The sequence below is a fragment of the Saccoglossus kowalevskii genome, chromosome 20, assembly GCF_978046115.1.
Source record: "Saccoglossus kowalevskii chromosome 20, keSacKowa6.1, whole genome shotgun sequence".
Taxonomy (NCBI): Eukaryota; Metazoa; Hemichordata; class Enteropneusta; family Harrimaniidae; genus Saccoglossus; species Saccoglossus kowalevskii.
The window spans coordinates 27,608,269-27,633,888 of record NC_140660.1 but is presented as its reverse complement, the minus strand read 5'-3'; positions in this window follow the sequence as shown (position 1 = coordinate 27,633,888).

Sequence of the window (25,620 nt, the reverse complement as noted above, 5' to 3'; positions counted from 1 at the left end):
GGTATTGAATAGGTATTGATGGTTGACCCTGTCAAAAGCTTTTTCTTGATCAAGAGCAACAATTCCTAACGGGACGTTTGCTTGATTACAGTATGTAACACAATCACGTAATAGATGAATATTGTCAAATATTTGTCTGTGTGGAATTGTATAGCTTTGATCAATGTGAATAATTTGTGATAGTACTAACTTGAGACGTGAAGATAGGGCTTTAGTGAGAATTTTGTAGTCGGCACAGAGGAGACTGACAGGTCTCCAGTTCTTTAGTAAGGTGTTATCTCCTTTTTTAGGAAGTAGGGTGATGACTGCTCTGCGACAAGATAGTGGCAGTGTGCCCTCGGTGATGGATGCAGAGAAAACCTCATGTAAGTCATGTCCGATTGATGGCCAAAACTTCTTGTAGAATTCGGCAGGTAATCCGTCGATGCCAGGAGTCCGGCCATTGGAGATTTTGTAGACAGATTCTGAAAGCTCATCATAAGACAGAGGACTATCACACAAAGAAGCTGAATCAGGATCGAGTTGTGGTAACTCCTGAAGAATTTCATTTTGGGCTTCGTTTGAGGTTGTGGAGGGTGAAAACAGGTCTGCGTAAAATTGTCTTGTTATACGGCATATTGTATTTGTGTCATCTGTAGGATTATTTTGATAGTCACGTAGCTGAGTTATTGATTTTCTTGAACCTTTATTTTTTTCTAGATCGAAAAAGAAGCTGCAGCTGCTATCAGATTCGTTCAGAAGACGATGACGGGAGCGAATTGACGCCCCACGTGCTTCTTTGTTTATTAGGTTTTTCAGGAGATCTTTCTTGCGGGAAAGTTCATTTTCATTACTTGGATTGGCGGAAGAGCCTCCTTCGAGACGTTTTATTTCTAGGAGAAGTGTTTCTTTTAAATTTTTATAATTGAATGATTTATTAGAACAATATTGTTTTGTTAACTCTTTTATTTTATGTTTACCAAGGTCCCACCACATTAGTATAGAGCGGTAGTTTGCTTTTTGTTTCTGCCAGATCTCCCAAAATTCATCAATGAGATCACAATATGTTTCATCTTCAGTGAGACTTGTATTGAAGCACCACAGTGGACTGCGGTTGTTGACAGATCGCTGTGAAATAGCAATGGTAACTAACCTGTGATCAGAGAAGTGGAAAGATGGATTGATTGACACACGAAAGACTTTGGACATGGCTGTTTTGTTGATGAAGATGGTGTCTATTCTAGAACGGCTGTTACCTCGCTCCCAGGTGAATTCCTGTCGGGTGCCATGGAAACGACGCCATGCATCAACTAATTTATAGCGGTCAAGTATTGTCTTTAGGAAGCGAGCAGATTGTGGGTGAGGTTCAGTTTCAGTGTTGCGATCAATTTGTGCATTTAAAGTACAATTAAAATCACCTGCAATAATAATTGGAATATCTTTATCTAGATCATTGATTGCTTTTTTAAGAGTTTGATAAAATGCCAGCCGTTCAGCGCCGTAAGTTGGTGCATAGATGTTCAGTATATTGTAAGACATGTCATTAATCGTGACGTGTAGGTGTAATAAGTGACCATCAATAATACTGCGTGCTGAATGCACGTCGACACGTTTATTAGGGTGGGTTAAAATTGCAGTACCTGCAGAAGTACTGGTACCATGAGAGAAATATATTGGCGCACGCCATACTACCTGCCATCTGGCTTCATCACCTGGAAGGGAGTGAGTCTCCTGCAAAAAGTAGAGGTCAGACTTGTGGTTTGCCTTTAGGAAGTTGAATAGATCATGACGTTTCAATGAATCTCGGCAGCCGTTCACATTCCATGTTGTTATTGATATGTGCGACATAACAGTAGCAAAGAAAAGTAAGTACAGATGATTCATTGTTGTGACATATCAAATACCATGTACCATTTTAACTTACATCTTATAAGCAGCATATTATCGATATGAATAGGTGTAATCAGGTTATATATCTTGTGTCGAAAATTGTACAAAAACTTTAGGCAAGTACTTAGTTTATAGTTCGCGACTGGGATTTTGCTGAGGATAGTGATAATGGTACTCAGCGTATCAAATGCAAGTGAGTATGCGCTCTCTTTTATACGTGCTTGACATTTGTTGAGATTTACATGCTGTAAAGTTAGCACTACTAAATTAGTAACTGAGACTGTGGTCGCCGTAGAAATGAGAGCTGAGCACAAGTCTTTTATGATATTAAAATATATACAAGTGTTGTACAGTGTATATGTGAAATTTATTATGATGTTAACAATGCGTTTCCACTTCGCAATAATAGATATACTTTGTACATTCATATCAATGTGAATAGTTACAGCAAGTCGCAGCAACATGGCAACGACGAGTGAACATGTACACAAAATAAGCGTGATATAAACAAGTATTAAAAAGGGTTTAGAGTCCACAATAAGTAGACTGGTTGCGAAAGCCAATATTGTCGTAGTAACAATAGCTAAAAGCAGACTCTGTGGGAAATGCAAATGTAGTTTATTATGGAAAACATGTACACAATTTATTTCAGTATGAGAGAAGAGTTTAAAGTCCACAATAAGTAGACTAATGGCGAAAATCAGTATTGTCATGTTGACAATTGAGCACAGACTCAGTGAGCGGTAAATAATTGTCTTATTGTCAAAAGTATGTATTTGGTTTATCTCAGTGTGAGCGGAGAGTTTAAAGTCCACGATAAGTAGACTAGTGACGAAAACCAGTGTTGTCACGGTAACAATAATTGAATACAGACTCAGTGAGCAATGAACATTTATTTTATTATCAAACGTATGTATTTGGATTATTTCAGTGTGAGCGGAGAGTTTGAAGTCCACAATAAGTAGACTAGTGACGAAAGCCAGTGTTGTCACGGTAACAATAATTGAATGCAGACTCAGTGAGCAATGAACATTTATTTTATTATTAAATGTATGTATTTGGATTATTTCAGTGTGAGCGGAGAGTTTAAAGTCCACAATAAGTAGACTAGTGATGAAAGCCAGTGTTGTCAGGGTAACAATAATTGAATACAGACTCAGTGAGCAATGAGTATTTATTTTGTTATCAAGTGTATGTATTTGGATTATTTCAGTGTGAGCGGAGAGTTTAAAGTCCACAATAAGCAGACTAGTGACGAAAGCCAGTGTTGTCACGGTAACAATAATTGAGTACAGACTCAGTGAGCAATGAACATTTATTTTATTATCAAATGTATGTATTTGGATTATTTCAGTGTGAGCGGAGAGTTTAAAGTCCACAATAAGCAGACTAGTGACGAAAGCCAGTGTTGTCACGGTAACAATAATTGAATACAGACTCAGTGAGCAATGAGTATTTATTTTATTATCAAATGTATGTATTTGAATTATTTCAGTGTGAGCGGAGAGTTTAAAGTCCACAATAAGCAGACTAGTGACGAAAGCCAGTGTTGTCACGGTAACATTAATTGAATACAGACTCAGTGAGCAATGAACATTTATTTTATTATCAAATGTATGTATTTGGATTATTTCAGTGTGAGCGGAGAGTTTAAAGTCCGCAATAAGCAGACTAGTGACGAAAGCCAGTGTTGTCACGGTAACAATAATTGAATACAGACTCAGTGAGCAATGAACATTTATTTTATTATCAAATGTATGTATTTGGATTATTTCAGTGTGAGCGGAGAGTTTAAAGTCCACAATAAGCAGACTAGTGACGAAAGCCAGTGTTGTCACGGTAACAGTAGTTGAATACAGACTCAGTGAGCAATGAATATTTATTTTTCTATCAAATGTATGTATTTGGATTATTTCAGTGTGAGCGGAGAGTTTAAAGTCCACGATAAGTAGACTAGTGGTGGAAGCGGGCAATAACATGGTGACAAAAAGTGGATACAAAGCTGGTAAGACATGAAGATGTATTTTGTTGTCGGGTGCATTTATTACATTAATTCCAGTGTAAGCAGAGAGTTTTAAGTCCACAACAAGTAGACTAGTAACGAGAAACGGTATCACTATTATCTCAGTAACAGCAATAAAGCACAACTCAAGTGATATATAAAAGAGTTTAAAATCCACAGGGCGCAGACTAGACACGAAACTCGGTATTCTTAGTGTGTCAACAATTGAACACATGCCCTTTGAAGTGCATAAAAACGACAATGAAGATAAATTGTTTACAGGTGTACCTGTACAGTTCATATTTAGCATAGAGACTTTAAAGTTCGTAGTACGTGAGCTAAAAATACGCAGACTGCTGTATTTTATACCAGAAGATAGTAGTGTCGGAACAATAGTTATATTGGAAGTCTGCGAAATATTAGGAAATATACTATTGTTGGTATGTATACAGCTCATTTGCATATCATCAAATGTTGTACAGTTCAATATGAGAAGACCTGATAAGGTCAGAGCAGTAACATAGGCGGGCGCCGCAATAGTGACGCCGAGTAGACATATTAGTAGAATATTAAAATACATACATGTACATATCAATGTCAGTTTATTCATTTCTCCAGGGATGCCATAAATGCAGCATGCCCCGGTGATAATAATTGCGTTTATATAAGTAGAGAAATTAATTGTGTTACACATCTTACTTGGAATGTAATAAGTTTTGCGACTTTATGTGTTTTTGCAGTTTGATAAGCACTTTTTCAATGCGGGCTTTTTGTAGCGCACCTGGCATTCCAGAGTTACGTAGCTGTTTGAATGAACTGTACAATTTACGAGCATCAGGACAGAAATCTAGGCATCGATCTAATATTTTTTTCGATCCTTTTATATCGTCTAAGAGTTTCATTAGTTTATCGAGTTGTATTGTGTCGGTCGGCTGACTACTCGTAGCTCCAGCTTCAAAATATAAATCTGACGAGTCAGATATTGTAGAGATTATGTCGGATGTCTCGCTGTCGTCGTCTTCTTGTTCAGAACAACTCGTTTCCCCACTCATGCGCACCAGGTTAGCTTTTGTTAATGGTGCAATCGGGGGTTTAAATGAGTGAGAGGGGGTTGAAGGAGGGGTTCGTACCCTCTCTTCCTCCGATCTAAGATGTACATTTTTATCAAATGGGTCAATAAATCTGTCATGTAACTCTGTGTTGTCAGTCGTGTCTGTTGCGTTAATATCATCGTTATCGTTATTTGTCTGTGTTTCTATAACCATTTCCGTGTTTTCATTATTGTCATCAGTGTTGTCATGTTCAATTGATTGTCGATTTGTTTTCATGCGTTTACTAGTGTGGGATTTTTTTGGTGTATTTTTTGTTGTTACATAAGCTTGTCCGCTATTTTTTGTTGTAGCAGCTGTAACACTCGCAGCTATAATATTATCAATTATTTGGTCTACAATTGTATTGCCAATATTAGTATCATTTTCATTGTTGTGATTTTCATTACTATTAGTTTCCATTGGAGTGTTATCTGTTGCGATTTTATTATTATCAGTGTTTGCACCAACACTTGTAACCTTTCCGGGTTCATTAACGGGACAATTTTTACGGATATGTCCCGTTTCCTTGCAGTTAAAGCAACGCATTTCGTCAGTGGAAATGTATACGGAGTACGGACGTCCCTCGAACATGACGTTCATTAAACCATTAATTCGTTCGTTTTTTAGTAAAACAAAGGCTTGTCTACGAAAACTCTTGACATGTTTTAAAGATTCGGATTTACATCCAAGCGCTATTGTTCGCATACTGCCAACCACTCGACCATAAACAGACAATTCTTTGATAAGCAACGAGTCAGGTATGAATGGTGGCACGTTAGACAGAACAACACGCGTTGCTGGTTTTACCAGCTGTTCAACAGAGATGAATTGGTCATCAATAACAAAGCCCATACTGATTGCGTAATCAACTAGGTCTGTGGATGACAAAAATATGACAACAGCATGGTTCATCCTGGAGGCAGCTATAATATTTTCATCGCCGACTAAGGCTCCCATTGCAGTAACGTACTGCTCAACAGTAAAGCTTACAAATGATGCACACCTCACTGCGTGCTTCCGAGTAGGGGAGACACCGGGTGGTCGATCAGTGGGGGCCGCCATCTTGGCTGAACCCCACACAACCACAAACAAAAAACTAATCTAACAAAAATCACAGCAATCCGCTGGTAAAACAAAACAAATTACAAATAGAAATGATAAACAAAATACCACGAAAATAGTGGTGAAGAAATAAAACAAAGAAATCACTTCCCTGGCTTAGAATGAGCCAAAGTCCTGGAGCTCAGCAAAACACGTCCTCTCTCCATAGAAGAAAGAAGAAGAAAGAAGAAGAAAAAACCGAACAATAAGAATAGGGGCCACGCCCTACAGGCTTGGGCCCCTAATTAAAGCCGCAAGCGGCGTCACCGGGGCCCAAGCTGATCTATCATGACAAAATTCTGTTTCATAATAAATGAGGTCACGTTAGATAATCAGGTAGCTTGTATTATCAGTAACATGAGGTCGAAATGAAGTTGGTACCATGTATTTACCAGGTTTGGTTATCAAAATATGGTTTTCAGGATATATAATGAGCCATGTTCTTGTGCACAATAGTGAGATTACATAATCATATATAGCCATTTCTAATGTCAGTTACATCTTTCATTCAATGTCTTCATAATGACACGAGTTACATGTCCTGCTCTGCGACTGTGTTTTAGATATGACTGCTTTGCATATTAATGAGTTCACATGACCATATATGGTCATCTGTTATTTTAATCAAATTTCTTGTTCACTGTTGTCATAATAACACAGGATTCATCTTCCTAACTGCAACAGTGTTTAAGATATAATGGTTATGCGTATTAATGAGTTCACATGACCATATATGGTCATCTGTTATTTTAATCAAATCTCTTGTTCACTGTTGTCATACTAACACAGGATTCATTTTCCTAACTGCAACAGTGTTTTAGATATAACGATTACGCATATTAATGAGCTCACGTGACTATATATGGTCATCTGTTATTTTAATCAAATCTTTTGTTCAATGTTGTCATAATAACACAGGATTCCACTTCCTAACTGCAACAGTGTTTGAGATATGACAGTTATGCATATTAATGAGCTCATATGACCATATATGGTCATTTGTTATTTTAATCGAATCTCTTGTTCAAGGTTGTCATAATAACACAGGATTCATCATCCTAACTACAACAGTGCTTGAGTTATAACAGTTATGCATATTAATGAGGTTAGAAGCCCCCACCCCATGGGTGCCCAGCCACGTGGCCTAACAGTGTGCTATTGGGGCAAAATGATGCATCTGATGACACAAATGCACATACAAAATTTGAAAGAAATCAGACTAATACAAAACATGTAGTTGCATAATTTCTATTTTCACAAAATCCAAGATGGCGGCCAAACCACGTGACTGATCAAAATAATATTATTTTTCTCGCATGCAGCTGAGGCCAGGCATGGTAAATATAAAAACATCTAGTAGATTGGTTGAATCGTCTCTGAGAAACAAATACCCAAACTTTTGGTCAATTTTGCTTAAAATCCAAAATGGCGGCCAAACCATGTGACTGATCTGAATTTTTTTTTAGGTTTCTGAAAGGGCTTGATACACAGATGCCATGAAGCAAAATTGAAAATATTCCCTCAAATGTTGCCAGAGTAAAAAACTACTTCCTGTTTAGAAGAAATCCAAAATGGTGGCCAAACCACGTGACCAATCGTAAACATTTTTTCAAACATAAATGGGATTCATATATAGAAGCTAAATACTACATATGAGAGTATTCTGCTTGGTGGTTCTGAAGAAGAAGATTTTTAAGTGTTTTTTGCCGTTTTTAGGAAAAACAAAATGGCGGGAAAAGTCACATGACCGCTAAACTTTTTATTGCTGATATTTATTACACATGAGTTGTACTATATACCATAAAAAAATCTAGACGCCTAGACCCTCAGAAAGTGGTCAAACAGCCACTTCCGGTTTTATTTCAATCCAATATGGCTGCCAAACTAATTGACCAATCGAAATTCTGAAAGCATGTTGCACCAGTTCACATTAGGGACTATCAGTATAGAGCATTATCAGACCATTCCGTTCAGCGGTTTTCTCAAACGGCTTGACGAAAGAAGTTGTGGAAGAAAGAAGAAGAAGAATTAAAGCCGCAAGCGGCGTCACCGGGGCCCAAGCTGACAAGATTCTGTTTCATAATTAATGTGGTCACATGTTAGACAATCAGGTAGCTTGAATTATCAGTAACATGAGGTCAAAATGAAGTTGGTACCATGTATTTACTAGGTTTGGTTATCGAAATATGGTTTTCAGGATATATAATGAGCCATGTTCTTAATAATGAGATTACATAATCATATATAGCCATTTCTAATGTCAGTTACATCTTTCATTCAATGTCTTTATAATGACACTTGTTACATGTCCTGCTCTGCGACAGTGTTTTAGATATGACTGCTTTGCATATTAATGAGTTCACATGACCATATATGGTCATCTGTTATTTTTAATCAAATCTCTTGTTCACTGTTGTCATAATAACACAGGATTCATCTTCCTAACTGCAACAGTGTTTAAGATATAATGGTTATGCATATTAATGAGTTCACATGACCATATATGGTTATCTGTTATTTTAATCAAATCTCTTGTTCACTGTTGTCATAATAACACAGGATTCATCTTCCTAACTGCAACAGTGTTTAAGATATAATGGTTATGCACATTAATGAGTTCACATGACCATATATGGTCATCTGTTATTTTAATCAAATCTCTTGTTCGCTGTTGTCATAATAACACAGGATTCATCTTCCTAACTGCGACAGTGTTTTAGATATGACTGCTATGCATATTAATGAGTTCACATGACCATATATGGTTATCTGTTATTTTAATCAAATCTCTTGTTCACTGTTGTCATAATGACACAGGATTTATCTTCCTAACTGCGACAGTGTTTAAGATATAATGGTTATGCATATTAATGAGTTCACATGACCATATATGGTTATCTGTTATTTTAATCAAATCTCTTGTTCACTGTTGTCATAATGACACAGGATTCATCTTCCTAACTGCAACAGTGTTTGAGATATAATGATTACGCATATTAATGAGCTCACGTGACTATATATGGTCATCTGTTATTTTAATCAAATCTTTTGTTCAATGTTGTCATAATAACACAGGATTCCACTTCCTAACTGCAACAGTGTTTGAGATATGACAGTTATGCATATTAATGAGCTCACATGACCATATATGGTCGTTTGTTATTTTAATCGAATCTCTTGTTCAAGGTTGTCATAATAACACAGGATTCATCATCCTAACTACAACAGTGCTTGAGTTATAACAGTTATGCATATTAATGAGGTTAGAAGCCCCAACCCCATGGGTGCCCAGCCACGTGGCCTAACAGTGTGCTATTGGGACAAAATGATGCATCTGATGACACAAATGCACATACAAAATTTGAAAGAAATCAGACTAATACAAAACATGTAGTTGCATAATTTCTATTTTCACAAAATCCAAGATGGCGGCCAAACCACGTGACTGATCAAAATAATATTATTTTTCTCGTATGCAGCTAAGGCCAGGCATGGTAAATATAAAAACATCTAGTAGATTGGTTGAATCGTCTCTGAGAAACAAATACCCAAACTTTTGGTCAATTTTGCTTAAAATCCAAAATGGCGGCCAAACCATGTGACTGATCTGAATTTTTTTTTAGGTTTCTGAAAGGGCTTGATACACAGATGCCATGAAGCAAAATTGAAAATATTCCCTCAAATGTTGCCAGAGTAAAAAACTACTTCCTGTTTAGAAGAAATCCAAAATGGTGGCCAAACCACGTGACCAATCGTAAACATTTTTTCAAACATAAATGGGATTCATATATAGAAGCTAAATACTACATATGAGAGTATTCTGCTTGGTGGTTCTGAAGAAGAAGATTTTTAAGTGTTTTTTGCCGTTTTTAGGAAAAACAAACTGGCGGGAAAAGTCACATGACCGCTAAACTTTTTATTGCTGATATTTATTACACATGAGTTGTACTATATACCATAAAAAAATCTAGACGCCTAGACCCTCAGAAAGTGGTCAAACAGCCACTTCCGGTTTTATTTCAATCCAATATGGCTGCCAAACTAATTGACCAATCGAAATTCTGAAAGCATGTTGCACCAGTTCACATTAGGGACTATCAGTATAGAGCATTATCAGACCATTCCGTTCAGCGGTTTTCTCAAACGGCTTGACGAAAGAAGTTGTGGAAGAAAGAAGAAGAAGAATTAAAGCCGCAAGCGGCGTCACCGGGGCCCAAGCTGACAAGATTCTGTTTCATAATTAATGTGGTCACATGTTAGACAATCAGGTAGCTTGAATTATCAGTAACATGAGGTCAAAATGAAGTTGGTACCATGTATTTACTAGGTTTGGTTATCGAAATATGGTTTTCAGGATATATAATGAGCCATGTTCTTAATAATGAGATTACATAATCATATATAGCCATTTCTAATGTCAGTTACATCTTTCATTCAATGTCTTTATAATGACACTTGTTACATGTCCTGCTCTGCGACAGTGTTTTAGATATGACTGCTTTGCATATTAATGAGTTCACATGACCATATATGGTCATCTGTTATTTTTAATCAAATCTCTTGTTCACTGTTGTCATAATAACACAGGATTCATCTTCCTAACTGCAACAGTGTTTAAGATATAATGGTTATGCATATTAATGAGTTCACATGACCATATATGGTTATCTGTTATTTTAATCAAATCTCTTGTTCACTGTTGTCATAATAACACAGGATTCATCTTCCTAACTGCAACAGTGTTTAAGATATAATGGTTATGCACATTAATGAGTTCACATGACCATATATGGTCATCTGTTATTTTAATCAAATCTCTTGTTCGCTGTTGTCATAATAACACAGGATTCATCTTCCTAACTGCGACAGTGTTTTAGATATGACTGCTATGCATATTAATGAGTTCACATGACCATATATGGTTATCTGTTATTTTAATCAAATCTCTTGTTCACTGTTGTCATAATGACACAGGATTTATCTTCCTAACTGCGACAGTGTTTAAGATATAATGGTTATGCATATTAATGAGTTCACATGACCATATATGGTTATCTGTTATTTTAATCAAATCTCTTGTTCACTGTTGTCATAATGACACAGGATTCATCTTCCTAACTGCAACAGTGTTTGAGATATAATGATTACGCATATTAATGAGCTCACGTGACTATATATGGTCATCTGTTATTTTAATCAAATCTTTTGTTCAATGTTGTCATAATAACACAGGATTCCACTTCCTAACTGCAACAGTGTTTGAGATATGACAGTTATGCATATTAATGAGCTCACATGACCATATATGGTCGTTTGTTATTTTAATCGAATCTCTTGTTCAAGGTTGTCATAATAACACAGGATTCATCATCCTAACTACAACAGTGCTTGAGTTATAACAGTTATGCATATTAATGAGGTTAGAAGCCCCAACCCCATGGGTGCCCAGCCACGTGGCCTAACAGTGTGCTATTGGGACAAAATGATGCATCTGATGACACAAATGCACATACAAAATTTGAAAGAAATCAGACTAATACAAAACATGTAGTTGCATAATTTCTATTTTCACAAAATCCAAGATGGCGGCCAAACCACGTGACTGATCAAAATAATATTATTTTTCTCGTATGCAGCTAAGGCCAGGCATGGTAAATATAAAAACATCTAGTAGATTGGTTGAATCGTCTCTGAGAAACAAATACCCAAACTTTTGGTCAATTTTGCTTAAAATCCAAAATGGCGGCCAAACCATGTGACTGATCTGAATTTTTTTTTAGGTTTCTGAAAGGGCTTGATACACAGATGCCATGAAGCAAAATTGAAAATATTCCCTCAAGTGTTGCCAGAGTAAAAAACTACTTCCTGTTTAGAAGAAATCCAAAATGGTGGCCAAACCACGTGACCAATCGTAAACATTTTTTCAAACGTAAATGGGATTCATATATAGAAGCTAAATACAACATATGAGAGCATTCTGCTAGGTGGTTCTGAAGAAGAAGATTTTTAAGTGTTTTTTGCCGTTTTTAGGAAAAACAAAATGGCGGGAAAAGTCACATGACCGCTAAAGTTTTTATTGCTGATATTTATTACACATGAGTTGTACTATATACCATAAAAAAATCTAGAGGCCTAGACCCTCAGAAAGTGGTCAAACCGCCACTTCCGGTTTTATTCCAATCCAATATGGCTGCCAAACTAATTGACCAATCGAAATTCTGAAAGCATGTTGCACCAGATCACATTAGGGACTATAAGTATAGAGCATTTTCAGACTATTCAGTTCAGCAGTTTTCTCAAACGGCTTGACGAAAAAAGTTACGGAAGAAAGAAGAAAGAAAGAAGAAAGAAGAAATTAAAGCTGCAAGCAGCGTCACAGGGGCCCAAGTATACATGCCATAAATAATGAGGTCAAATGATACACAATTAGTTTGAATGATTAGTACCATGAGGTCGAAATGCAGTTGGTTCCATGTATTTATTTGAGATATAAAGGTTATTAATATATGGTCATCTGTTATTTTAATCAAATCTCTTGTTCAACGTTGTCATAATAACACAGGATTCATCATTCTAACTACAACAGTGCTTGAGTTATAACAGTGATGATTATTAATGAGGTTAGAAGCCCCCACCCCATGCAGTTGGTTCCATATATTTATTTGAGATATTAATGTTATGAATATTAATGAGTTCACATGACCATAAATGGTCATCTGTTATTGTAATCAAATCTCTTGTTCATTGTTGTCATAATAACACAGGATTCATCTTCCTAACTGCAACAGTGTTTGAGATACAACGATTAAGCATATTAATGAGCTCACATGACCATATATGGTCATATGTTATTTTAATCAAATCTCTTGTTTAACATCATCATACTAACACAGGTTTCATCTTCCTACCTGCAACAGTGTTTGAGATACAACGATTAAGCATATTAATGAGCTCACATGACCATATATGGTCATCTGTTATTTTATTCAAATCTCTTGTTTAACATCATCATACTAACACAGGTTTCATCTTCCTACCTGCAACAGTGTTTGAGATATAACAGTTATGCATATTAATGAGTTCACATGACCATATATGGTCATATGTTATTTTAATCAAATCTCAGGTTCACTGTTGTCATGATAACACAGGAATCATCTTCCTACCTGCAACAGTGCTTGAGATATAACAGTTATGCATATTAATGAGTTCACATGACCATATATGGTAATCTGTTATTTTAATGAAATTGCTTGTTCACTGTTGTCATGATAACACAGGAATCATCTTCCTAACTGCAACAGTGCTTGAGATATAGCAGCTATGCATATTAATGAGGTTAGAAGCCCCCCACCCCATGGGCGCGTAGCCACATGACCTAGCCATGTGCCATTAAGGGGAAAGAATGTATCTAAAGAGTAGAATACACGTACAAAATTGTATTCCAATCGGACTAATACAAAACATGTAGTTGCATAGTTTCAATTTTCACAAAATCCAAGATGGCGGCCAAACCACGTGACTTATCGAAAATATATTATTTTTTCCATATGGAGTTAAGGCCAGGCATGGTAAATATAAAAACATCTAGTAGATTCGTTGAATCACCTCTGAGAAACAAATGCCCAAACTTTTGGTCAATTTTCCTCAAAATCCAAGATGGCGGCCAAACCATGTGACTGATCTGAAATCTGTTATAGGTTTCTAAAAGAGATTGACATAGAGATGCCATGTAGCAATATTGAAAATAATCGCTCACGTGTGGCATGAGTGAAAAACTACTTCCTGTTGAGAACAAATCCAAAATGGCGGCCAAACCACGTGACCAAACATAATGAATTTCTCAAATCTAAATCTGCTCCATATGTAGAAGCTAAGTACTGAATATGAGAACATTTTACTTGGCGGTTCTGAAGAAGAAGATTTTAAAGTGTTTTTTGCCGTTTTTAGGAAAAACAAAATGGCGGGAAAAGTCACATGACCGCTAAAGTTTTTATTTCTGATATTTATTACACATGAGTTGTACTATATACCATAAAAAAATCTAGACGCCTAGACCCTCAGAAAGTGGTCAAACAACCACTTCCGGTTTTATTTCAATCCAATATGGCTGCCAAACTAATTGGCCAATCAAAATTCTGAAAGCATGTTGCACCAGTTCATATTAGAGACTATCAATATAGAGCAATTTCAGACTATTTGGTTCAGTGGTTTTCTCAAACGGCTTGACGAAAAAAGTTACGGAAGAAAGAAGAAAGAAGATGAAGAAAAAACCGAACAATAAGAATAGGGGCCACGCCCTACAGGCTTGGGCCCCTAAAAACCGGACAATAAGAATAGGGGCCTCGCCCTTCAGGCTTGGGCCCCTAATTAAAGCCGCAAGCGGCGTCACCGGGGCCCAAGCTGATAAGTTTCTGTTTCATAATTAATGAGGTCACATGTTAGACAATCAGGTAGTTTGTATTATCAGTAACATGAGGTCGAAATGAAGTTGGTACCATGTATTTACCTGCTTTGGTTATCGAAATATGGTTTTCAGGATATATAATGAGCCATGTTCTTATGCACAATAATGAGATTACAATAATCATATATAGCCATTTCTAATGTCAGTTATCTCTTTCATTCAATGTCTTCATAATGACACTAGTTATATGTCCTGCTCTGCGACAGTGTTTCAGATATGACAGCTATGCATATTAATGAGTTCACATGACCATATATGGTCATCTGTTATTTTAATCAAATCTCTTGTTCACTGTTGTCATAATGACGCCGGATTCATCTTCCTAACTGCAAAAGTGTTTAAGATATAACGATTACTCATATTATTGAGCTTACATGACCATATATGGTTATTTGTTATTTTAATCAAATCTCTTGTTCACTGTTGTCATAATGACACAGGATTCATCTTCCTAACTGCAACAGTGTTTGAGATATAACGATTATGCATATTAAGGAGCTCACATGACCATGTATGGTCATCTGTTATTTTAATCAAATCTTTTGTTCAATGTTGTCATAATAACACAGGATTCCACTTCCTAACTGCAACAGTGTTTGAGATATGACAGTTATGCATATTAATGAGCTCACATGACCATATATGGTCATTTGTTATTTTAATCGAATCTCTTGTTCAACGTTGTCATAATAACACAGGATTCATCATCCTAACTATAACAGTGCTTGAGTTATAACAGTTATGCATATTAATGAGGTTAGAAGCCCCCACCCCATGGGTGCCCAGCCACGTGGCCTAGCAGTGTGCTATTGGGGCAAAATGATGCATCTGATGACACAAATGCACATACAAAATTTGAAAGAAATCAGACTAATACAAAACATGTAGTTGCATAATTTCTATTTTCACAAAATCCAAGATGGTGGCCAAACCACGTGACTGATCAAAATAATATTATTTTTCTCAAATGGAGCTAAGGCCAGGCATGGTAAATATAAAAACATCTAGTAGATTGGTTGAATCACCTCTGAGAAACAAATGCCCAAACTTTTGGTCAATTTTGCTTAAAATCCAAGATGGCGGCCAAACCATGTGACTGATCTGAAATCTTTCTTAGGTTTCTGAAAGCGTTTGATATACAGATGCCATGAAGCAAAATTGAAAATAATCCCTCAAGTGTTGCCAGAGTAAAATACTACTTCCTGTTTAGAAGAAATCCAAAATGGTGGCCAAACCACTTGACCAATCGTAATAATTTTTTCAAACATAAATGGGATTCATATATAGAAGCTTAATACTACATATGATAGCATTCTGCTTGGTGGTTCTGAAGAAGAAGATTTTTTAGTGTTTTTTGCCGTTTTTAGGAAAAACAAAATGGCGGGAAAAGTCACATGACCGCTAAAGTTTTTATTGCTGATATCTATTACACATGAGTTGTACTATATACCATAAAAAAATCTAGACGCCTAGACCCTCAGAAAGTGGTCAAACAGCCACTTCCGGTTTTATTTCATTTCAACATGGCTGCCAAACTAATTGACCAATCGAAATTCTGAAAGCATGTTGCACCAGTTCACATTAGGGACTATCAGTAGAGAGCATTTTCAGACTATTCAGTTCAGCAGTTTTCTCAAACGGCTTGACGAAAGAAGTTGTGGAAGAAAGAAGAAGAAAGAAGAAAAAACCGAACAATAAGAATAGGGGCCTCGCCCTTTGGGCTTGGGCCCCTAATTAAAGCCGCAAGCGGCGTCACCGGGGCCCAAGCTGATAAGATTCTGTTTCATAATTAATGAGGTCACATGTTAGACAATCAGCTGCAGGTAGATTGTATTATCAGTAACATGAGGTCGAAATGAAGTTGGTACCATGTATTTACCTGGTTTGGTTATCGAAATATGGTTTTCAGGATATATAATGAGCCATGTTCTTATGCACAATAATGAGATTACATAATCATATATAGCCATTTCTAATGTCAGTTACATCTTTCATTCAATGCTTTCATAATGACACTACTTACATGTCCTGCTCTGCGATAGTGTTTCAGATATGACTGCTATGTATATTAATGAGTTCACATGACCATATATGGTCATCTGTTATTTTTAAACAAATCTCTTGTTCACTGTTGTCATAATAACACAGGATTCATCTTCCTAACTGCGACAGTGTTTTAGATATGACTGCTATGCATATTAATGAGTTCACATGACCATATATGATTATCTGTTATTTTAATCAAATCTCCTGTTCACTGTTGTCATAATGACACAGGATTTATCTTCCTAACTGCGACTGTGTTTAAGATATAATGGTTATGCATATTAATGAGTTCACATGACCATATATGGTCATCTGTTATTTTAATCAAATCTCTTGTTCACTGTTGTCATAATAACACAGGATTCATCTTCCTAACTGCAACAGTGTTTAAGATATAATGGTTATGCATATTAATGAGTTCACATGACCATATATGGTCATCTGTTATTTTAATCAAATCTCTTGTTCACTGTTGTCATAATAACTCAGGATTCATCTTCCTAACTGCAACAGTGTTTAAGATATAATGGTTATGCATATTAATGAGTTCACATGACCATATATGGTCATCTGTTATTTTAATCAAATCTCTTGTTCAACGTTGTCATAATAACACAGGATTCATCATCCTAACTACAACAGTGCTTGAGTTATAACAGTTATGCATATTAATAAGGTTAGAAGCCCCCACCCCATGGGTGCCCAGCCACGTGGCCTAACAGTGTGCTATTGGGGCAAAATGATGCATCTGATGACACAAATGCACATACAAAATTTGAAAAAAATCAGTCTAATACAAAACATGTAGTTGCATAATTTCTATTTTCACAAAATCCAAGATGGCGGCCAAACCACGTGACTGATCAAAATAATATTATTTTTCTCGTATGCAGCTAAGGCCAGGCATGGTAAATATAAAAACATCTAGTAGATTGGTTGAATCGTCTCTGAGAAACAAATACCCAAACTTTTGGTCAATTTTGCTTAAAATCCAAAATGGCGGCCAAACCATGTGACTGATCTGATTTTTTTTTAGGTTTCTGAAAGGGCTTGATACACAGATGCCATGAAGCAAAACTGAAAATATTCCCCCAAGTGTTGCCAGAGTAAAAAACTACTTCCTGTTTAGAAGAAATCCAAAATGGTGGCCAAACCACGTGACCAATCGTAAACATTTTTTCAAACATAAATGGTATTCATATATAGAAGCTAAATACTACATATGAGAGCATTCTGCTTGGTGGTTCTGAAGAAGAAGATTTTAAAGTGTTTTTTGCCTTTTTTAGGAAAAACAAAATGGCGGGAAAAGTCACATGACCGCTAAAGTTTTTGTTGCTGATATTTATTACACATGAGTTGTACTATATACCATAAAAAAATCTAGAAGCCTAGACCCTCAGAAAGTGGTCAAACAGCCACTTCCGGTTTTATTTCAATCCAATATGGCTGCCAAACTAATAGACCAATCGAAATTCTGAAAGCATGTTGCACCAGTTCACATTAGGGACTATCAGTATAGAGCATTATCAGACCACTCCGTTCAGTGGTTTTCTCAAACGGCTTGACGAAAAAAGTTACGGAAGAAAGAAAGAAAGAAGAAAAAACCGGACAATAAGAATAGGGGCCTCGCCCTTCGGGCTTGAAGTTGGTACCATGTATTTACCTGGTTTGGTTATCGAAATATGGTTTTCAGGATATATAATGAGCCATGTTCTTAATAATGAGATTACATTACATATAGCCATTTCTAATGTCAGTTACATCTTTCATTCAATGTCTTCATAATGACACTTGTTACATGTCCTGCTCTGCGACAGTGTTTTAGATATGACTGCTTTGCATATTAATGAGTTCACATGACCATATATGGTCATCTGTTATTTTTAATCAAATCTCTTGTTCACTGTTGTCATAATAACACAGGATTCATCTTCCTAACTGCAACAGTGTTTAAGATATAATGGTTATGCATATTAATGAGTTCACATGACCATATATGGTTATCTGTTATTTTAATCAAATCTCTTGTTCACTGTTGTCATAATAACACAGGATTCATCTTCCTAACTGCAACAGTGTTTAAGATATAATGGTTATGCATATTAATGAGTTCACATGACAATATATGGTCATCTGTTATTTTAATCAAATTACTTGTTCACTGTTGTCATAATAACACAGGATTCATCTTCCTAACTGCTACAGTGTTTTAGATATGACTGCTATGCATATTAATGAGTTCACATGACCATATATGGTTATCTGTTATTTTAATCAAATCTCTTGTTCATTGTTGTCATAATGACACAGGATTCATCTTCCTAACTGCAACAGTGTTTGAGATATAACGATTACGCATATTAATTAGCTCACGTGACTATATATGGTCATCTGTTATTTTAATCAAATCTTTTGTTCAATGTTGTCATAATAACACAGGATTCCACTTCCTAACTGCAACAGTGTTTGAGATATGACAGTTATGCATATTAATGAGCTCACATGACCATATATGGTCATTTGTTATTTTAATCGAATCTCTTGTTCAAGGTTGTCATAATAACACAGGATTCATCATCCTAACTATAACAGTGCTTGAGTTATAACAGTTATGCATATTAATGAGGTTAGAAGCCCCCACCCCATGGGTGCCCAGCCACGTGGCCTAGCAGTGTGCTATTGGGGCAAAATGATGCATCTGATGATACAAATGCACATACAAAATTTGAAAGAAATCAGACTAATACAAAACATGTAGTTGCATAATTTCTATTTTCACAAAATCCAAGATGGCGGCCAAACCACGTGACTGATCAAAATAATATTATTTTTCTCATATGGAGCTAAGGCCAGGCATGGTAAATATAAAAACATCTAGTAGATTGGTTGAATCACCTCTGAGAAACAAATGCCCAAACTTTTGGTCAATTTTGCTTAAAATCCAAGATGGCGGCCAAACCATGTGACTGATCTGAAATCTTTTTTAGGTTTCTGAAAGGGTTTGATATACAGATGCCATGAAGCAAAATTGAAAATAATCCTTCAAGTGTTGCCAGAGTAAAAAACTACTTCCTGTTTAGAAGAAATCCAAAATGGTGGCCAAACCACGTGACCAATCATAATAATTTTTTCAAACATAAATGGGATTCATATATAGAAGCTAAATACTACATATGAGAGCATTCTGCTAGGTGGTTCTGAAGAAGAAGATTTTTTAGTGTTTTTTGCTGTTTTTAGGAAAAACAAAATGGCGGGAAAAGTCACATGATCGCTAAAGTTTTTATTGCTGATATCTATTGCACATGAGTTGTACTATATACCATAAAAAAATCTAGACGCCTAGACCCTCAGAAAGTGGTCAAACAGCCACTTCCGGTTTTATTTCAATCCAATATGGCTGCCAAACTAATTGACCAATCCAAATTCTGAAAGCATGTTGCACCAGTTCACATTAGGGACTATCAGTATAGAGCATTATCAGATCATTCTGTTCAGCGGTTTTCTCAAACGGCTTGACGAAAAAAGTTACGGAAGAAAGAAAGAAAGAAAGAAGAAAGAATTAAAGCTGCAAGCAGCATCACAGGGGCCCAAGTATACATGCCATAAATAATGTCAAATGATACACATGATACACAATTAGTTTGAATGATTAGTACCATGAGGTCGAAATGCAGTTGGTTCCATATATTTATTTGAGATATAAAGGTTATTAATATATGGTCATCTGTTATTTTAATCAAATCTCTTGTTCAACATCATGATAACACAGGATTCATCTTTCTAACTGCAACAGTGTTTGAGATACAACGATTATGCATATTAATGAGCTCACATGACCATATATGGTCATCTGTTATTTTATTCAAATCTCTTGTTTAACATCATAATAACACAGGTTTCATCTTCCTACCTGCAACAGTGCTTGAGATATAACAGTTATGCATATTAATGAGTTCACATGACCATATATGGTCATATGTTATTTTAATCAAATCTAAGGTTCACTGTTGTCATAACACAGGAATCATCTTCCTAACTGCAACAGTGCTTGAGATATAACAGTTATGCATATTAATGAGTTCACATGACCATATATGGTCATATGTTATTTTAATCAAATCTCTTGTTCAACATAGTCATGATTCATCTTCCTAACTGCAACAGTGTTTGAGATACAACGATTATGCATATTAATGAGCTCACATGACCATATATGGTCATCTGTTATTTTATTCAAATCTCTTGTTTAACATCATCATAATAACACAGGTTTCATCTTCCTACCTGCAACAGTGCTTGAGATATAACAGTTATGCATATTAATGAGTTCACATGACCATATATGGTCATATGTTATTTTAATCAAATCTAAGGTTCACTGTTGTCATGATAACACAGGAATCATCTTCCTAACTGCAACAATGCTTGAGATATAGCAGCTATGCATATTAATGAGGTTAGAAGCCCCCACCCCATGGGCGTGTAGCCACATGACCTAGCCATATGCCATTCAGGGGAAAGAATGTATCTAAAGAGTAGAATACACATACAAAATTTTATTCCAATCGGACTAATACAAAACATGTAGTTGCATAATTTCAATTTTCACAAAATGCAAGATGGCGGCCAAACCACGTGACTTATCGAAAATATATTATTTTTTTCATATGCAGTTGAGGCCAGGCATGGTAAATATAAAAACATCTAGTAGATTCGTTGACTCACCTCTGAGAAACAAATGCCCAAACTTTTAATCAATTTTGCTTAAAATCCAAGATGGCGGCCAAACCATGTGACTGATCTGAAATTTTTTTTAGGTTTCTGAAAGGGTTAGTTAGAGACATGCCATGACGCAATATTTGAGATAATCGCTCAAGTGCGGCATGAGTAAAAAACTACTTCCTGTTGAGAACAAACCCAAAATGGCGGCCAAACCACGTGACCAATCATAATGAATTTCTCAAATCTAAATCTGCTCCATATGTAGAAGCTAAGTACTGAATATGAGAACATTTTACTTGGCGGTTCTGAAGAAGAAGATTTTAAAGTGTTTTTTGCCGTTTTTAGGAAAAACAAAATGGCGGGAAAAGTCACATGACCGCTAAAGTTTTTATTTCTGATATTTATTACACATGAGTTGTACTATATACCATAAAAAAATCTAGACGCCTAGACCCTCAGAAAGTGGTCAAACAGCCACTTCCGGTTTTATTTCAATTCAATATGGCTGCCAAACTAATTGGCCAATCAAAATTCTGAAAGCATGTTGCACCAGTTCACATTAGGGACTATCAGTATAGAGCATTATCAGACTATTCCGTTCAGCGGTTTTCTCAAACGGCTTGACGAAAAAAGTTACGGAAGAAAGAAGAAAGAAGAAAGAAAGATTAAAGCCGCAAGCGGCGTCACCGGGGCCCAAGCTGACAAGATTCTGTTTCATAATTAATGTGGTCACATGTTAGACAATCAGGTAGCTTGTATTATCAGTAACAAGAGGTCGAAATGAAATTGGTACCATGTATTTACGTGGTTTGGTTATCGAAATAGGGTTTTCAGGATATATAATGAGCCATGTTCTTATGCACAATAATGAGATTACATAATCATATATAGCCATTTCTAATGTCAGTTACATCTTTCATTCAATGTCTTCATAATGACACTAGTTACATGTCCAGCTCTGCGACAGTGTTTCAGATATGACTGCTATTCATATTAATGAGTTCACATGACCATATATGGTCATCTGTTATTTTAATCAAATCTCTTGTTCACTGTTGTCATAATAACACAGGATTCATCTTCCCAACTCCAACAGTGTTTAAGATATAATGGTTATGCATATTAATGAGTTCACATGACCATATATGGTTATCTGTTATTTTAATCAAATCTCTTGTTCACTGTTGTCATAATGACACAGGATTCATCTTCCTAACTGCAACAGTGTTTGAGATATAACGATTACGCATATTAATGAGCTCACATGACCATATATGGTCATTTGTTATTTTAATCAAATCTTTTGTTCAATGTTGTCATAATAACACAGGATTCCACTTCCTAACTGCAACAGTGTTTGAGATATGACAGTTATGCATATTAATGAGCTCACACGACCATATATGGTCATTTGTTATTTTAATCGAATCTCTTGTTCAAGGTTGTCATAATAACACAGGATTCACCATCCTAACTACAACAGTGCTTGAGTTATAACAGTTATGCATATTAATGAGGTTAGAAGCCCCCACCCCATGGGTGCCCAGCCACGTGGCCTAACAGTGTGCTATTGGGGCAAAATGATGCATCTGATGACACAAATGCACATACAAAATTTGAAAGAAATCAGACTAATACAAAACATGTAGTTGCATAATTTCTATTTTCACAAAATCCAAGATGGCGTCCAAACCACGTGACTGATGAAAATAATATTATTTTTCTCATATGGAGCTAAGGCCAGGCATGGTAAATATAAAAACATCTAGTAGATTGGTTGAATCACCTCTGAGAAACAAATGCCCAAACTTTTGGTCAATTTTGTTTAAAATCCAAGATGGCGGCCAAACCATGTGACTGATCTGAAATCTTTTTTAGGTTTCTGAAAGGGTTTGATATACAGATACCATGAAGCAAAATTGAAAATAATCCCTCAAGTGTTGTCTGAGTAAAAAACTACTTCCTGTTTAGAAGAAATCCAAAATGGTGGCCAAACCACGTGACCAATCGTAATAATTTTTTCAAACGTAAATGGGATACATATATAGAAGCTAAATACTACATATGAGAGCATTCTGCTTGGTGGTTCTGAAGAAGAAGATTTTTTAGTGTTTTTTGCCGTTTTTAGGAAAAACAAAATGGCGGGAAAAGTCACATGACCGCTAAAGTTTTTATTGCTGATATCTATTACACATGAGTTGTACTATATACCATAAAAAAATCTAGAGGCCTAGACCCTCAGAAAGTGGTCAAACAGCCACTTCCGGTTTTATTTCAATCCAATATGACTGCCAAACTAATTGACCAATCAAAATTCTGAAAGCATGTTGCACTAGTTCACATTAGGGACTATCAGTATAGAGCATTATCAGACCATTCCGTTCAGCGGTTTTCTCAAACGGCTTGACGAAATAGGTTACGGAAGAAAGAAAGAAAGAAAGAAAGAAGAAAGAAATTAAAGCCGCAAGCGGCGTCACCGGGGCCCAAGCTGATAAGATTCTATTTCATAATTAATGAGGTCACATGTTAGACAATCAGCTGCAGGTAGATTGTATTATCAGTAACATGAGGTCGAAATGAAGTTGGTACCATGTATTTACCTGGTTTGGTTATCGAAATATGGTTTTCAGGATATATAATGAGCCATGTTCTTATGCACAATAATGAGATTACATAATCATATATAGCCATTTCTAATGTCAGTTACATCTTTCATTCAATGTCTTCATAATGACACTACTTACATGTCCTGCTCTGCGATAGTGTTTCAGATATGACTGCTATGTATATTAATGAGTTCACATGACCATATATGGTCATCTGTTATTTTTAAACAAATCTCTTGTTCACTGTTGTCATAATAACACAAGATTCATCTTCCTAACTGCGACAGTGTTTTAGATATGACTGCTATGCATATTAATGAGTTCACATGACCATATATGGTTATCTGTTATTTTAATCAAATCTCTTGTTCACTGTTGTCATAATGACACAGGATTTATCTTCCTAACTGCGACTGTGTTTAAGATATAATGGTTATGCATATTAATGAGTTCACATGACCATATATGGTTATCTGTTATTTTAATCAGATCTCTTGTTCACTTGTTGTCATAATGACACAGGATTCATCTTCCTAACTGCAACAGTGTTTGAGATATAACGATTACGCATATTAATGAGCTCACATGACTATATATGGTCATCTGTTATTTTAATTAAATCTTTTGTTCAATGTTGTCATAATAACACAGGATTCCACTTCCAAACTGCAACAGTGTTTGAGATATGACAGTTATGCATATTAATGAGCTCACATGACCATATATGGTCATTTGTTATTTTAATCGAATCTCTTGTTCAACGTTGTCATAATAACACAGGATTCATCATCCTAACTACAACAGTGCTTGAGTTATAACAGTTATGCATATTAATAAGGTTAGAAGCCCTGACCCCATGGGTGCCCAGCCACGTGGCCTAACAGTGTGCTATTGGGGCAAAATGATCCATCTGATGACACAAATGCACATACAAAATTTGAAAGAAATCAGACTAATACAAAACATGTAGTTGCATAATTTCTATTTTCACAAAATCCAAGATGGCGGCCAAACCACGTGACTGATCAAAATAATATTATTTTTCTCGTATGCAGCTAAGGCCAGGCATGGTAAATATGAAAACATCTAGTAGATTGGTTGAATCGTCTCTGAGAAACAAATACCCAAACTTTTGGTCAATTTTGCTTAAAATCCAAAATGGCGGCCAAACCATGTGACTGATCTGAATTTTTTTTTAGATTTCTGAAAGGGCTTGATGCATAGATGCCATGAAGCAAAACTGAAAATATTCCCTCAAGTGATGCCAGAGTAAAAAACTACTTCCTGTTTAGAAGAAATCCAAAATGGTGGCCAAACCACGTGACCAATCGTAAACATTTTTTCAAACATAAATGGTATTCATATATAGAAGCTAAATACTACATATGAGAGCATTCTGCTTGGTGGTTCTGAAGAAGAAGATTTTAAAGTGTTTTTTGCCGTTTTTAGGAAAAACAAAATGGCGGAAAAAGTCACATGACCGCTAAAGTTTTTATTGCTGATATTTATTACACATGAGTTGTACTATATACCATAAAAAAATCTAGAAGCCTAGACCCTCAGAAAGTGGTCAAACAGCCACTTCCGGTTTTATTTCAATCCAATATGGCTGCCAAACTAATTGGGCAATCAAAATTCTGAAAGCATGTTGCACTAGGTTACATTAGGGACTATAAGTATAGAGCTTTTTCAGACTATTCAGTTTAGCAGTTTTCT